The 18,225-nt window shown below is 44.5% G+C and overlaps 1 protein-coding gene across 2 annotated transcripts in view; it reads right to left on the bottom strand.

Annotated features, from left to right (window-relative positions):
* The window catches only part of LOC147717711 (E3 ubiquitin-protein ligase TRIM11-like), a 195,554-nt gene that overhangs the window by 87,035 nt on the left and 90,294 nt on the right, over positions 1-18,225 (bottom strand). The gene's annotated exons all lie outside the window — the stretch shown is intronic.

The following is an 18,225-nucleotide window of genomic DNA, read 5'->3' as shown; positions in this document are numbered from 1 at the left end:
CCTTCACTTCCAGATCCACATCGACCCCAAGACCACACTTAGAGGCACCCTCCTCTACAGACCACCAGGACCCCGCGCAAAATTCAGTGAAGACATCACGGACTTCATCACTCCTCACGCGCTCCCCTCAAAAGACTACATCCTTCTGGGAGACCTCAACTTTCACCTTGAAAAGATCAACGACCGCAACACCACCACCCTCTTGGACAACCTCGGACTTAAACAACTGGTCACTTCCCCCACCCACATCGCAGGTCACACTCTCGACCCCATCTTCACCTCCAGCAATCATGTCTCCTTCAGCCACACTACGGATCTCCTCTGGACTGACCACAGCTGCGTTCACTTCACCTACAACAAGCCAAAACCCATCAACCACCTCTAACCAACTCTGCAAAGAAACTGGAACAAAATCACCACCGACCAGATCTCCTCATCGCTCCTTCTAAACACCCCAGCCCACTCTTCTAACCCAGACCAAGCCGCCGCCAACTTCACCCTATGGTTATCCAACACCGCCGACACCTTAGCACCACTGAAAAAACGCCAAAACAAACCTGGCAACAAGAAGGCCTCATGGTTCAACGATGACCTTAAGAAGTCCAAGAAACTCTGCCGCTCCCTTGAAAAGGCCTGGAAAAAAGACCCAACCACTAGCACCAAGGACGCCTTCAAAAACGCCACCCGCACTCACCACCAACTAATCCGAAAGGCCAAGAAAACAGCATTCAAGGATCGACTTGACAACAACGCCCACAACAGCAAGGAACTTTTCAACATCGTCAAGGAATTTTCCAATCCCTCGGCCAACTCCAACGACATCACCCCCTCTCAAGCCCTCTGCGACTCCCTAGCCTCATTCTTCCACAACAAGATTGCAGACATCCACAACAGCTTCGACAACCAACCCGGAGACCAACCCACCCAACCTTATGCTGAACACTCTTCCCCCGTGAACACCCTTAACGACTGGAACCCAATCTCCACTGAGGACACCATCCGCCTAATGAACTCCATCCACTCAGGATCCCCCACAGACCCATGCCCTCACCACATCTTCAACAAAGCAGACTCCGTCATAGCACCGCACCTCCGAGACGTCATCAATTGCTCCTTCATCTCCGCCACCTTCCCGGAAAACTGGAAACACGCTGAACTCACCGCCCTTATGAAAAAACCCACAGCGGACCCCACCGAACTCAAAAATTACCGCCCCATTTCGCTCCTTCCATTCCCGGCCAAAGTAATCGAGAAAGCTGTCAACAACCAACTCGCCGCTTTCCTCGAAGCCAACAAATCCCTCGACCCCTCACAATCTGGCTTCCGAGCAAAACACAGCACTGAGACCGCCCTCATCGCAGCAACAGACGACATTCGAACTCTACTGGACAATGGAGACACAGTCGCCCTCATCCTCCTCGACCTCTCTGCAGCATTCGACACAGTCTGCCACAGCACCCTTTTACAACGCCTCAGTAACATCGGAATACAAGGAAAAGCACTTGAATGGATCACCTCGTTCCTCACCGGAAGAACCCAGAGAGTCCGCCTTCCACCATTCAAGTCCGAGGCCACTGAAGTCATCTGTGGCGTACCACAAGGATCCTCACTCAGCCCCACCCTCTTCAACGTATACATGAGCCCCCTCGCGGCCATCGCCCGCCAACACAACCTCAATATCATCTCTTACGCGGAGGACACTCAACTAATCCTTTCTCTCACCAATGACCCCAGCACCGCCAAAACTAACCTACACGAAGGAATGAAAGAAGTTGCCGAATGGATGAAACACAGCCGTCTGAAACTGAACTCAGATAAAACAGAAGTCCTCATCCTAGGTACATCCCCCTCTGCATGGGATGACTCCTGGTGGCCCGAAGCCCTTGGAAAAGCACCCATCCCGACAGACCACGCACGGAACCTAGGCGTCATCCTGGATTCTTCACTCTCTATGAATAGACAAGTCAGCGCCGTATCCTCATCCTGCTTCAACATTCTTCGCATGCTCAAAAAAACATTTCGCTGGATCCCCACCGAAACCAGGAAAACTGTCACCCATGCTCTGGTCACGAGCCGACTGGACTACGGAAACACCCTCTACGCAGGTACCACCGCTAAACTCCAGAAGAAACTCCAACGAATTCAAAACGCCTCAGCCAGGATCATATTAGACATCCCACGCAACGAACACATCTCTGGTCACCTGAAAGACCTCCACTGGCTACTCGTCAATAAGAGAATCACTTTCCGACTGCTAACCCACGCACACAAATCACTCTACGACATCGGACCAGAATGTCTCAACTCACGACTGTCCTTCTACACCCCCTCCCGACAACTACGTTCTTCCAGCCAAGCCCTCGCCACTGTACCTCGCATCAACAAGACCACCATGGGAGGCAGATCCTTCTCATACCTGGCTGCTAGAACATGGAACTCACTCCCCACTTACCTTCGCCTCACCCAGAACCACCTAGCATTCAGAAAGCAACTTAAAACATGGATATTTGACAAGTAATCCTCCTCCCCTTCCTAAGCGCCTTGAGACCCTCTGGGTATGTAGTGCGCTATATAAATCCTTTGACTTGACTAGTTGATGGACATAAAATCGTGGCGTGGGTGATGTATTTTATCTAGGAACCCGATTCAATATTGTGACTTTATGCCCCTGTACGGCTATAATCAATAATATCCCTATAATGGCATAAGAATCAGATCCATATTTCAGTAAATCGCCCTTGCAGCCCAAGGCATGGCAAAAACTACTTCCTTAGATTCCTAGAAAGCACAACGAGTTCTTTCAACACACCAAACCTCCAGCAAATTGGGAAATCCCCGCTTGCTTTGTTTTGATTTGTAATAGAACTCCTGCGAGCACTGTAAGAATGGCCAGTTCTTAGTGACATCTTTATTGACGTCTTATGTCCAAACCTTACGTCAAACTCGGCACCTTTCAGGTATAAATATACCAAAGTTGCTTTAAGCAAACACACGGTGGTGGTTTCGGAGTAGAGCAGCTAATCTACTTGCCGAGAGCCCAGCAGATGCAGAGAGCCCATGGATGCTGCCCCTCCTCTTTGACGCGCTGAGAAAGACGCTGTCTTTTCTCCTGCCGAGAAAATCCAGCTCCGGCGTTTCCAGCCTACCCTTGCGGGTGACTGGGATCTAGAGTCCTGAGAGAGAGATACCAGACCTCCTACATTCTATTCCCAAGGTACAGTGCTGACTAAACCCTTAGAGAGAATTCTTGAACAGATCCTTGGCAACAAACCTACTTAACTTAAACTGCTACTTACTTACTCCTTCCCACGTATTCGATTAGGTCAGGTACACCGGGGTAGGCGTATTTTAGAAGCACCAGTTGAGCACGTTAGCCTTTGTATATATGGATATATATTTTATCCATTTTAAAGTGTCTTATGGCTAAGAAACCATATCAATGCTTTTACAGTATTATTTCATAATACTCCTTTTACTGTACGTACTTTACTTTACATAAAGTATTGCAATTGTGGCAATTCATTTCTCTTGCATGAGAAGGAAGACTGCTCAATAAATAATACCTTTTATTGAAAACGCCCGTCTCTCTATTCTCTGCACCCTGGTGAAACTAAGTATGCACATCTGACTGAGTGAAATAACGGTCTATTGTTTCACACAACTCTAGAGATTGACTCTTATTCTGAGGGAGCAAAGTTGTCATGTTTATGTGGTTGTCGGAAGCTGAATCCCTTCTTGTCTGAGCCAGGGAAGCTGATCACTTCCTATTCAGTCAAGAAAGTTTCCAGTGACCTCTGAGCTAGCTGGCGCAAACCTAAATTAAGTCTAACATAGTCAGTAGAGACCTAGGAGACCTCAGTCCTACGTCTACACTGCTGTTTATGTTATTCCAATGCGCAGGGCCTATAGGGAAAATAGGAACTACACTACAAAGGCTGCTCGACCACACTACCACAAAAAGAGCACCTTGGGATTCTTAAAGCAAGCCCTGTCCACTTGGACTCGCTGCACAGTATACCTCTTTTAGGTACATTATATAAAGAGCCAATTTCCTACATTCGCGGTCCATAGACAGGCAGCCCTCAATTATCGACCTATTGAATTCTGGTGCCTCATTAGTCCAGACTCTGTGCCACAACATAAATAGGTAAGTCTGTATTGGATCCTCCAAGGGAAATAGTCCTAACTCCTTATGGTAGATAAAGGTGGCTGTACCTTGGGGGTGTGAAAGCAAACGATGGGTGAAGCCATTTTAAGCAGCCAGCAGCGCAGTTGAATTGTGAATTTCCCAGACCCCTGCCCGAGGGCTTACTGAGTAGTAATTGGAATTACAATATGGTTAGATCTTTATCCTCTATTCATTTCTATACTCTGACATGTTTATTTAAGGCAACCAAAATGTTTAGATGCTTTAAAAACAATCCAGGTTCATACGTTACTTTTGAATGTCATACTGAATACCTTGTAAATATGTATGTGGGGAAATTTTAATATATTTCAATTTAAGCATTGAAATCTTTTAGTTTTGCAATCTTGTAATATCAAATCACCCAAAACATAACAGAAGACTTTATACCATAATGATTGTGGCTGGAATTATTGCGGTCACATACAAATGAAAGGACCAAAGTGGTATCCTTCACGTGAAAGGGTGAAATATATATCAGGATTTGGGGTAAAATGTAATCCCCAAGAAAAGTGAAAGCATCAAGTCCAATCCTCTACCTGTTCCAACTCTGGTAAAATAATATGTAGGTAAGGAATCCAGGGAACAAGGAGGAAGGAAAACAACATCAGAGATACCAGTTTGGAATGGCGTTCACAGCAACCAAGGTAATCTCAGAACCTGCTCAGACATCTCGAATAGAAGAAACAAAATACACTGTGCAATATTTTATTTATTATTTTATCATATCCAACACCAATGGCATCATTAGACTTCTCTGCGAGGAAAGACTAGGACTAGCCTCGGTCCTACTCAGCGTCAGGAGCCAAGGAGAGTCTCCAGAACTACTGAGATGTAGGAATGGGGTTCACTCAGCAACAAGCAAGATGAGCCTTAGGTTGCTGAAAGATGTAAAACATCAATGGGGAAGCTACCAGGATGGTCAAAGAAAGCAAAGGAAGGAATCAGATGGTAAGCGGGAGGTATCACTGGTAGGGAGTGCATAACTTCTTGAGAGGGGAAGTGACTGACCAGAACTAAACAATTAGGGTGTGACAAGGGCCTGCAGAGTGCCGAACCTCATGGTAGTAATGGAGCTGAAAGAAATAGATGTTGCTAAACACTGATCCAGTACCTACAGTTTACAAAGTCACTGCCTCCCAGAAGACCCGCCAGCAAATTGTAAGTGTCCATCAAGCTAATCTCCTGTTCTCCATATATGTTAATCCTGAACTCTTATGAACTTGAATGATGGATGGCTTTAAGACTGTTTGGAGGAGTATGGCCCTTCATTAGCAAGATCTTCCCCACTAGTCAAAACAATACCCCTCGCTGCAAAGACCCCTCCCCTGGAGTTTTGTACTGGGATCTATTATCTTTGGGTACTACTGATGAATGGAAAAAACAGTTGGGATAAACTAAGGTGGCCGGTTCCCAGGATCAAGAGAAAAAGGGATATTTCCAAGGCATCATAACTCTTCCAAGAGATTAAGGGGTAGATTTACAAACATTTTGCACTAGGTTAGCATCACAAACGTGACACTAATCAGCACAAATTTATTTTTTCCTAATTTACTTTCCAGTGCAAAACTTGTTATACACATGAAAGTACCCTAATAGTAACGCAAAGTAATGCAAAGCACTGCTTTGCATTTTATTTGATCAGAGTGCACAAAGGCCCATGGTCATCAAGGCGCTATAGAATAGCACAGAATGCAGAAGAGTAGTAAAATACAAAAGATATAGTGCCTATCATAGGGTAAATAAACAGGTTTTTAGTGCATTCCTAAAAAAGAGATGCATTTTCAAGGATGTAAGAGTGGGAGAGTGTTCCAGAGCCTTGCTGCTGCAACTAAGAAGGCTCTGCATCCTCATCATTTATATGTGCTGAATGCAGAGTTCTGGGGGGCAAATACCATTAAAACATGGCTTTAATATTGACTGGACTTACAGCGTAGAGAGCTTTGTGTTTCATACATATAGCCTTAAACCATAAAGGTTTCTCTTGCGGTAACCAATGCAGTTCTCGGAGACCTTTTGAAACAGAGTGCCGCTTAGGGCTGTCAAGCGTAAGTCATGCAGGTGCATTCAGCACAAGTTGCAGCTTTGCTAAGGTTAACTTGTTAGTCTCAAGGTAGATTGCATTGCAGTAATCTATCCTTGAAGACACCAAAGCAAGAGCAATGTACTTACGAACTGGAAGGGTCAGAACTGGAAATACCTTCCTAAGCATTTTAACGATCCAGAAACATGTGGAGACTGTCCGGTTAACCAGGTGATCCAGTTAGAGATCACTGTCCAGGAAGACACCTGGATGTTTTGCATTGTCCACTGGGATGGGTGTGGTGCCCAACAATCTGGCCACGAGTTATTATTCCAGATCGAGGGAGAATCGCCAAAAAGCTGTATCTCGGTCTTCTCTCCATTTAGCTTGAGGCTAATCAAAGTGCAACGGACTTCATTAAGAGATAGAAGTGGGGCGTGGCTTGGACGGCAGAGCTAACGGAGCAATCGAAGCTAAATACTCCAATTAACCCTGAGACCAAACACAGAGGAAAGGTAACCCGGGGCGTCAGAACACAGGAGTCACGGAATGCAGCAGTCCCGGAGAAGTGTGGAAACCTAGAAAGGGGAAAATACTCTCTGAGCAATGATACACCCAGAGAGAGAACGACACAAGATGGTGGCCATGCAGTGGATCTGAACCGATCAACAAGGAGGGAGAGACCGAAGAAGGACAGCCACCAAGACTGCCAGAGCGCGCAACGTTGACGCCAGCGCAGGAATAGACGGGACAAGTAAGGAAAACTGAGGAGATTGACAGCGCCAGTGGTGGGGGAGGAGGAGATCGGACGCACAACCACTGCGCACATCGGGACAAGAGGGTGGCCGCAGAGGAGGCGGTAGGGTCACGCCCTCAAAACAAAATTTTTGAGCCAAGTGAGTCCCCTCACCTCAGAGCAGCCCAAAAGCGACCTACTCCCTGAGCGCATCAGGCAGGCAATTTAATCAGCATGTTATGGCTCTTAAAACTGATTTGCTCGATACGCAGAAAAATTCAGCCGCTTTTTATGAGGAAGCTGAGGGTGCCATTAGCTCTTGTACCATGACTCTGCCTGATATGGATATGTTTTTCGGATTGATATTACCCCCTGATATGTGGAGAACTGTTCATAAAGTTGATGATCGTGCATCTTTTAGGGCGAGATGGAAAGATTTAGAACAAATGGATGTAGAAAGGTAACCCGCACAGAAACTATGTCAGCTAATCTTAGATCTTGCAGCAGCTATATTAGTTAAGTTAAAGACTAATATTCCACCTAAAAAGATAGACTGGACTATATTAGCATCTTGTATGCAAAAGACAGATGAATCGTTTTTTGACTCCTTTACACGTTTTGAGGAGGCATTCCACGATTTTAGTGGCCAGTCATTGACAGATGACACAGGCAGGCATCTGTTTGTCGATAAATATGTCGTAAACCTGTTGCCAGGAATAGCTAGTCGCCTAAAGGCCAGTTAGAGTTCCTGGACTAGCTCTTCTCCGGTTTCTCTTTTGACTATGGCTCAGTATTATGAACGCCAGGAATTAGAAGCGAAGGGTATTGAGGATAAGAAGACTAAGGAATTAATAATGAAGGTTATGTTAGCTCAGACTTATGGTCCGCCTTCTAGAGGTGGTGACAGGGGTAGAATTGTGTCTTATGGTCAGTCTTTTCCTCCTTCTGCTCGTCCGACTTGGTCTTCTGATCAGTGTGCATACTGTAAGACACTTGGACATTGGGCTGCCGATTGTCCAGTACTGCGTGCTCAGCATGTGGACGGGGACAAATGAGAAATCATTCAGGTTATTCATGGCCCAGAGGGAGCACGGACGATCGTGCTAGGTTTGATACTAATACGCATGAACAGAATGGTTTTAACACTTTCGATAAAACAGAACCAATATCAAATTTCTGACTAGTTGCCATCTGATTTGAAGGATTCTGCTTATGCATAGGACTGCCAAGGATGGGGTAAGTATTCAGTTGAAGTTCCAGTAGATCAGATCGGTCCCTATGTTACAGCAAATTTTTTGGGTTCTACTGATCAGTTTCTGGTTGATACAGGAGCTACTCGTAGCGCCTTTTCTAAACAATTGATTCCAAGGGCTCCCCTGTCTGGCTTAACAACTACATCAATAGGTTTCGATGGAACACCTTCCCTTAGACCACTGTCACAACCACTTGCATTTCATGTTGACAAATTCACTGCTCCATGTCCATTTTTGCCTTCTCCAAACACACCAGACAATATTGTGGGTCTTGATATGCTCAAGTATTTCAGGGCTACGATAAGATATTCTCCAGAAGGTGTACGTGTAATTTTGAATGACAACTACCCCGTGATTGAGAGATCTTGTCTTGATAAAGATGCATTAGCTTCACTCCCTAGTACTTTGTGGGCTACTTCAGACACAGATGTAGGGCAAATGGTTCTTCCACCAGTAAATATTAGTGTCAAGCAGGGCGCTTCATTGCCACGCTTGCCTCAATACAAAAATTCTCAAGAAGGCTAAGAAGCACTTATACGCATTGAAATTGAAATTGAAAGGCTCTTATATAGCGCATGGCTACTCGGAAGCATCCCAGCGCTTGATGATAAATAGAAGGGTGATGCAGAAATTAAAAGATGGGGAAGACTGGTTTATGGCCTAGGAAACAATGCTGTTTTTAGTTGTTTTCGGAACACCAGCAAGCTGGGTTCTAAGCGAAGTGATAGCGGTAGGGCATTCCACAGTTTTGCTGCATTTCGGGAGAAAAGGCGGTCCCCAGACCGGGCTTTGTTGGTCCTGGGTGTTATAAGGAGATTTTGATGGTTAGAGCGAAGGTGCCTAGATGGAATGTATGGTCTGATCATATCCTTCAGAATGGGGGGGCCGTTCCCATAGAGAGTTTTATGGACCAGACAAAGAGTCTTAAAATGGATTCGCTCCTTTATTGGGAGCCAATGTAAGGCCCTTAATGCAGGGGCTGCGGTGGTACGACGGCTGGTTCCGGTGAGTAGCCTTGCTGCGGAATTTTGAGCTATCTGCAGTTGACGGATGACTGAGGTGGGGGCTCCTAAGTAGAGAGCATTCCCATAGTCCAGCCTGGATAGAATGAGGGACTGGACTATGGTTTTCTTCGCAGTTTCCGGTAGCTGGGGAAGAATTTTCCGGATGGTTTTTATTAGACCGAAGCACGTAGCCACTGTCTTTTTTGCCTGAGTTTTAAAAGAGAGCTCCGTGTCGAGCCAAAATCCTAGGCTTTTTATCTCCGTTTTGGGGGTGGGTTCATGATTTAATTGAAGTGGGGGTTGTGGAAAAGTTCCTTACAATATTTGCAATAGTTCTACTCCTCCCATTTTGAAAAAAAGATACTGACACTAGGATTTACAGATTCATCATTGATTTACAAGAGGTGAACAAGATTGTAGTACCACAATACCCAGTGGTTTCGAACAGAACACTTCTTACTTTAGTTCCTCCGACAGCGACTACATTTACTGCAATTGACCTAAAGAATACCTTCTTTTCGATTCCTATTCATCCTGATAGCCGATATTTGTTTGGCTTCACTTTAAATAATCGATCGTACAGATTTTGTAGAATTCCTCAAGGGTATACTGAGAGTCCTAGTATTTACAGTCAAGCATTGAAACAATAACTTGATTCTTTCACTTTGCCTGAAGGAGTAGCTCTCATACAATATGTCGATGACATCTTGTTGGCAGCCGATACGCCTGAACAGTGTGAAAAATGTACTGTGTCTTTGCTTTCCTTTCTTGCTTCACACCACCTCAAAGTATCACAGAAGAAATTACAATATTGTAGACCGAAGGTTACCTACTTAAGTCACCTTCTGTCTAGGGAGGGGCGTGCCCTTACACCAGATCGCATTCAAGCAATTTTAGACACACCAGTGCCTTGTACTCAAAAAGATGTCCATGCATTCATTGGTCTTACTTCTTTTTGTAGGCAATGGATATTAGGTTTTTCACACATTGTTAAACCCTTGTTGGCACTTTTGACCAAAGACACTCCAATGCCCTTTACATGGACGACTGCATGCCAGAATGCTTTTTGTCAGTTACGTCAAGCTCTTTGCTCTGCACCAGTGTTAGGCACTCCAGATTACATGAAGGCTTTTACACTCTATGTACACGAGAAAGATGGATGTGCATTATCAGTCTTAGTACAGACACACGGTGACAAGCAGCGTCCCTGTGCATATTTTTCAGCTGTCCTTGATCCCATTGCTCGTGCATTGCCTGGGTGCTTCCGTTCAGTTGCAGCAGCAGCTGTGTCCATACGTCAGAGTGAAGGGATAGTTTTGTCACATAAATTGTTGGTGCTAGTACCCCATGCGGTCAATGCCCTTTTGAACCAGACTAAGACGCAACACTTAACTAGTGCTCGTTTGACAGGATACAAATTGACACTGTTGGCCCCTCACATTACCCTAAAGAGATGTGCGACTCTGAACCCAGCTACTTTGTTATCATATCCAGCATCTCAGACTCAGTCACAGGAGTCTCATGATTGTATATTCCTTACTAAGGAACAGACAAAGGGTTGTGTCGATTTGCAAGATACGCCCCTTTCAGATGTAGATGGGAAACTATGGGTTGATGGGTCTCGTTTGAAGTTACCAGATGGCATGACCTCATCCGCATATGCAATTAGGACACTCCAGACAGTAGTGGAAACAGCTCGTATACCACAGAAGCCAGCTCAAGCAGCTGAGCCAATAGCTTTGACACAAGCGTGTGAACTTAGCACTGACTTGTGTGGGAACATCTATACAGATAGCCGCTATGCTTTTGGAGTGGCCCATGATTTTGGCCTACTTTGGAAGGAAAGAGGCTTTCTTACATCCCACGGGATGCACATAATGCATGGAGAACTAGTGCATAATCTTCTGACTGCACCGACATATCCGAAGAAAATAGCTATTGTTAACTGTAGCACACACAAGAAAGTGACTGATAAGACAGGACAAGGCAATGCCTTTGCAGATTGCATAGCCCGTGAGACTGTGATGCAACGAAGCACTACATCAATGTACGTAGTGAAATCACAAGCTGAATGTTGGCATGATGCTAGACAAGAAGTGCTAGACATACAGAGATCTGCTTCTGTGGAAGAACTTGAGCAATGGTCTAAAGAGGGAATGTTGGATGATGAGGGCTGTTGGCGCAATAAAGAGATGGATAAGGGGAAACTGCCTATAGCCTATTTACAGCCTATGGTTCAGATGGCACATGGGCCGGCACATGTTGGAGCCTCAGCAATAACGTAATTGCTTACGCAAGTTAGGGAGCATCCTTAAATTGCCAGCACATCTAGAAGGATAGTACATTCCTGGTTGATCTGTTGGCAGTACAATCTTGGTAAAGGGACATAGACTCCTACAGGAGCGTTTGTTACACCAACTGCAGCTTTTGAAGTTTTGCAAATGGATTATATCCAACTTGAACGTTGCAATAACTTGAAGTATGTTCTAGTGGTGGTATGTGCCTTCAGTAAATGGACAGAGGCATACCCTTATAAAGGATAATAAGGCTCTAAACACAGCAAAGGTACTTTTAAAGGAATTCTTCGCTAGATTTGGTGTTTGCAAACTTTTGTGGAGTGACAACAAACCTCATTTCATTGGGCAAGTTGTTGAGTATGTCCTGAAAGGATTAGGGATCAAACAGACTTCCATGCAGTCTTCCACCCACAATCAGGATTAGTGGAAAGGTATAATGCTACTTTGAAATTAGCGAAAATACTGGCTTCCACGTCTTTGAAATGGCCTGATGCCTTGCCATTGGCATTGTTGTCTATTAGATCAGTGCCACATTCACGAGCTGGGTTTACACCATATGAGGTGGTATTTGGGAGACTGATGAACATTTGGGGAGTTCCTAAACAACGCCCCATACATGATGTACCATGTGTTCTGATGAGTGACTACTTAGCACAGTTGACTGACAGTTTGATTTCTATTCATCAACAGGTTCGAGACGCTCTTCCTGACCGGTCCACAGGTGAGGCCCATGAACTCCGGCCGGGTGAACATGTAATGGTCAAAGTCTGAGGTCGAACCGCTTGGAGCCCAGGTGGCAAGGACCGGAACAGGTGATCCTAGCTACAAAGACAGCGGTTCGAGTGACGAACAGGAAGAACTGGGTTCACAGCACTCACTGTAAGAGTGTAACCTACCTTGGTGGAACCTGCTGTGCTGACTGACCATCGAGAGATTCTGGATACGGAAAAATACCACGCCATATCACCCGACTAATCTGAGGAATACCCAATACCAACTGAGACCACAGAAAGAGCCTGCATTGTTGAAAAAGACTGGTTGAGCTACCATCCTGGGTTTGTGAAACTGAGCTGGTGTGACAAGGGGTGGGTCAGTCCTACATGGTGACACCCATCTTGACCCTCGGTGAAGAAACCAACGGCTGCCCAGGACTTAAGCGCTCCAAAGATTGATTCAACAACGAAGTCATCATGTCTGCAGAGAGCTCAACTGTTGCTACGATCTGTAATAAAAAGGCCATATGTGCTGTAGGATTTGTTGTTGCTTTGGTAGTTGTAGCAGTGACAACCTGGTTTGTTAAGAAAGTGGCTCCTGCTCGGCAGCTTCTGATCGCCATGACACCAGTACCAGCTGAACATCATTACTTTCTGCTTCCATACCATGAGCAAAAGCATCTACAATCCTACTTGAACAACACGTTTATTCAAATGTTACGTCACACTCACAATGCCACAAATACTACTGTTGGGTGTGTGGGATGATAGCTGCTCACCAGAAGGGAGGAACACCTTTATTCCTCTTCCTTTGTCGCATAATGGTTCTTGCCAAGCCTATTTTGCGCTTTTGATTGCTTCTGAAAAGGCTAACATCTCAAGGAGGACAGTAGGACGGATTCATTATCATATCAACAAAGTGTGTTATCCAGATGAAGATGGTTTTCCTCGAGCTGAAGGGACTAAATGGGAATGGGAGGAGTATCGACCTGAAAATATTTCCAAGCCATATGTTTTTCCAAATATGAGAACTATTAGGAATGGACAATTTGTGATTTCTGTTACTAGAGCTAAAGTAGACTTGTGTATAGGCAGTGTTGGGAGAATTCCAGTAGGAAGAAGTGAGTGTACTGTGGTTCTGATTATTGAAGGTGCCAATAACAGTAGTTTCATTTCCTCACCTAATACCTACTTTATCTGTAGTAACAAGGGATATTACCAACTACCTGTTGAATTGTCTGGAGTATGCTATGTGTCCTTTTTGTTGCCCCCTCTGTTTCTGGCGCCTGCATAGTATCACAAGGATTTCAAACTGTACAATGATATTTCTAAGAATAGATACAAGAGGACAACAAGCACTGATGAGGTGGACATGACAGACCACCTTTCAACAATACGTTGATTTTAATTTGGGCTTGTTTTTCTTTGTGGGTGCTGCATTAAACAGCAGAAAGATAAGACAATTGACTCGTGTTGTGGAAGCTGCTACCAGACAGCTATGGCACTTGGGAACATTATAAAAGAGCTGCAAGTTGCGAGGATTGTAGCACTCCAAAATCTTATGGTTTCAGATGTGGTTTTAGCTAATCAAGGTGGTGCATGTTGCATCATCGGTAGTAGTTGCGGCGTCTACATTTCGGATCACTCTCCTTCAGTGTTTGATGCAATCTCTAAACTGCATAAGATTGCTGCTGAAATTCACCCAGAGACTGGCACCTGGACTTTTGCTAGCTGGTTTTGGACATGGACTGGGACTGGAAGCTATTGACCATCCTACGTGTAATACTAGTGATACTATTTACATGCTGTGTGTGTATACACTGTGGTCCAATGCTTTGCTCCGTCTGCATCACTGCCTGTACGCCTGCGAAGCGGAATGTTACAGAAATAAAAGCCCAACACATGCTGAATAAAGAGATTACTGAAATGATGCAAATAAACGTACTGGATGCATATTCAGATCACCCTAAATGAACAAATGTCTTCAGCTAATGCTAAAAGGGTTGTCTGTTGCAAATTGGCAGCTCTCAATGTTAGCATTTAGCTGAAGTGATCTTGTTTTCGGCAGCCATCTTGTCTGCCATGTGCTCTGTCCTTCCTTGCTGTCTTCTACTCTTGTACTCTGCTTATGGACAGACTGTATTTAGGTTCTGCTACTCTGCACTTGCGCAGAAGACACTTTAACTGTTCACATATATCTTAGTCTGTAACTGTCAGGGTATTTTTACCGTAATTAGCAAACTGCTAAGCTCTGCCCTACTGTTGACTGTGCATTCATGTATGACCTTTTATGTATGTAAACCTTCTCTTCAGTACTTGTACCGCCTTCTTCTGAACCCCTGTGTGGGTATAAAAGGACCATGTTCCTTCTGTTCAGTGTGCTACTTCATACACTACCGAAGGGTTTTGTGTGAATGTAGTTCCACCTCTTGAGGTTAATAAAGTACTTTGTTTTATATTTAAGTTTCCATGCCAACTTCTATTCTATTGGTCTGAGGACTTGTGCAGAGAAGGGTGAACCCCTAGCACTGGTAGGCCTAACTGAGGCTCACCACGACACTGGGCCCTTGGAAGTGAGTTTAAAGTACTGCATCTTCAAAAACAAGAAAGTTGCGTCAATCAGAACTGGCGCATTTCCCTTGACACCGGCCCATTGCCGCTGCTGCATGGACCGCAGACTTCGCATCGCTGACTACTTGATGCATCACCTCCACTTTCCAATGTATCTCCGACTTTGGTGGTTTGGCACCAATGCATCACCTCATCCTGCTAAGATCATCTACAGCCAGGCGGATCGACAATGATGTAACGTCCCGTCGTTCTTCGCATCTTGATCCTCGACGCATCCTCAACAGTGTGCTGCTCAGAACCGATGCATCACCTACATTTGCAAGCACAATGACAGATCATCTTCTTTGCTTTATGCATCGCCCTTAATGTTGACACATCCGAGGTACTGTTCAATGGGCCACCCTGCATATGACTCACGCTCCATTGGAGTCAGCCTGAACTTTTAGATTTAACCTGGTCTAGCGCAACCAGATAGCACCGGTTGGTGCTATCTGTTTCTAAGCACTACAAAACTGTTTATGCTTTAAAAATTCACATCTTTACTTCTACTTTATGGAATTTTTGTGATTTGGTCTTGTTTTATTAATACAAATATAAGCTCGTTTTCTAAAGTGGCATGGAGTCTTTTAGTGAAGTTTTCACTGCGTTACTGTTTGAAGTGTTGCAAAAATACTTTACACATTGCAATTTAAGTTAAGCCGGACTGCTCTGTCCCAAGCTACTAGGGGGGTGTGCCCAGGTTAATTTAAAGTGTGGTATTGACTTATCTTGACTAAGGATGGGGTTCCTGCTTGAACAGGGTGCATACCTCTGGCAACCAGAAACAACCAGATGCACTGCCTCGGTCTCATGAGCTCTTGACAACAATACCTCACCAATAGCAAATGAGGATTTATCAGTCTCTAGTGTGAAGGCCCCCTGCGATTCCAAGTTAAATACAAATTTGCAATCTTTAAGCTGGTCTTTCACCTGTTCCCTAAGGAAAAGCGTTTCTCGTTTCTTACCAACTGATGGCACCTTTTTCAGGAAATGTATTTGATGGCCATGACGCTCTTTTCGGCGACATTCCTTATCTTCCACCGATAGTGATCTCCACACTCTTCTTAATTTTGTCATTAAACATACCTGTGTCATTCACATCTGTTTTGGGCCAATCTTAGCATAACAGCATGCGGCATAGTGTTGGCATACTTCAGCTACTGGCTAACTTCACTCTTAGTGAGGGCGCTTTGCCTTTTCTTAAAGTCACATCCTAACAGAAAGGTTTTCCCTAAGCGCGTTCCTAAATCTGAAACTGCTCTACAAAATAAAACCCTTCCTCCCCCGAAAGATCTTAAACAAGCCACTCAGGCACTGGTGCTTTCCAGAATTGACTATGGAATCGCAGCCCTGACCGGGACAGCTAAATCTCACCTAGGTCCCCTGACCACCACCCTCAATGCCGCAGCAAGAATATTCACAGGAACTAAGAAATACAAGCACATTTCGCTGGCACTCAAGGATCTGAAGTTGCTCCCTATTGATCAATGAGCCAGCTTACGCACAGTCTGTCTCACTCACAAAGCCTTGCACACAGGTGAACCAGAATATCTGGCCGCCAAACTCAAAAGGGCCGGCCAGTCCAGGAACCTCAGAAGTTCCAACACGCTTCTACGCATCCCAATGAAATCACGGAAACACAAAACCGCAAATAAATCCTTTGCGGGAAATGCACCCAAGATTTGGAAATCCATCCCCCCCACATAAGAATGACCTCCTCCTTCCCGAAATTCAAGATATTACTCAAAGCCCTCTTTCTAGAGCGTGCTAGACCGGAACGAGAAATCCACTAAAAATTTGGGAAGGACAACTAACTCCTTTTCTTGAAACCCATCAACCTGAACATTTGTACTGTAACTTTGTCCTTATGGCCCTTAAGTTGGTAAATTGCAGATTATTTGTTTTCTTTTTCTTTTTTTCTTTGCTCTCGTCTTTGCCCAAAAACAATAATAAATGTTTGCTCATAACTGTACATACTGTGAAGCGCTCTGATACCCTCTGGTCCAGCCAGAGCTATACAAAACTTCAATAAATAAATAGAAAAATAAAATAAATAAATTTACCAGGGATTGCTATGACAATGTGTACTTTTTTAGAATAAAATGCATTTTAGTTTACTCTGTTGTGTATGTTGCAATTTGATGGGATATGTTTTGCATCAGAGTGATAAAAAGTAAGTGCTACTTTTCTTTTTATGGAGTCATTTGGTTTTTCTTGTCTCTGTAGTAAACTCTCACTTGGACAGAATTGCATTGCATTCTCAATTTCAGATCATATCACACACAACATCTGCGCATGTGTGGCTGGTCATAGCATCTGCAACAGGAAAGGATGAAAACTGTGACCATATGAAGTCAATATGGGCCACAGCTGTGTCTGTTCTTGTCCCAGGTAATGAGCCCAGCCACACAAGAGTATGCCTTTATTATCAAGAGAAATGTGTAAATGCTGGGTGGTAGGAATTTTGTGGATTCAGCAAAGCCACAGGCTCAGGCATCCAACAGCTCTACACTTCCCAGGGAACTCTCACTGGTCTTGTTCCCGCATTACACTATCAGCAGCACACCTACCTGATGATTCTCTTCCCTCCATTAGCAACACCATTAATACTGTGATCTCACAACGCTTTCCTCTTTCACCCTTTCAAGCAAGGGTGCCTGTTAGCCCCTCTCCTCTCTTTATATTAAGGACTTGCTGAGTAGGGTGGGGCGGCGTAAAGGGGATTCCCCAAAATTAGGAACAATGAAATTGAGTTGTCTGCTTTATGTGGATTATACCATCCTGATGGATGTAACCCTGACATGACTTCAAAGGCACCTTATATGCGGATGATCATTTTCTAAAAATAAATACAGCAAAAAGTAAAATTATGATTTTTAATATCGGGGTGTAGAGTTAAGAAAAATATGCTTTAGTTCCTGGGGAAAGAAGCTTGATGTAGTGAAATTGTACCCAGGAAGAATTTTTACAAACAGATGCTCTAGCAGTGATCACACTAACCAATGTAGAAGTAAGACAAGATCTCAGGCACGCGCAATAGGTAGATTTTTCAAATGTTGCGGGCAAAGACACTTTGCACACGTTTTATCGAAATACAAAATTAAAATCCCGCCCGTACTGAGCTACCCAGCATTGGGTTTATTTTGATACGATAGAGGGGCGTTTTTGGCATCAGATCTGTAATTTGAACCGAGCAGCCCCATAGAGGCTACCCGGCTTGAATTCGGGCTCCTCTCGACCTATGTGTTCGCCATGGCTGCATGATTGAGAAATGCCTTATTGAACAGCACGGAAGACTCTTTATGGGCAGCACTAAGACAGGAAATATTTGCAAGCCTGAAGGGGAAAAGCGTTGTTTTCAGGAATTATGTGAATGCAGCAGACTTATTTAGAATTTACAAAA

This window comes from Lissotriton vulgaris, chromosome 5, assembly GCF_964263255.1.
Source record: "Lissotriton vulgaris chromosome 5, aLisVul1.2, whole genome shotgun sequence".
NCBI lineage: Eukaryota > Metazoa > Chordata > Amphibia > Caudata > Salamandridae > Lissotriton > Lissotriton vulgaris.
The sequence above is the reverse complement of the archived record's forward strand: the minus strand, read 5'-3'. Positions and strand labels throughout refer to the sequence as shown.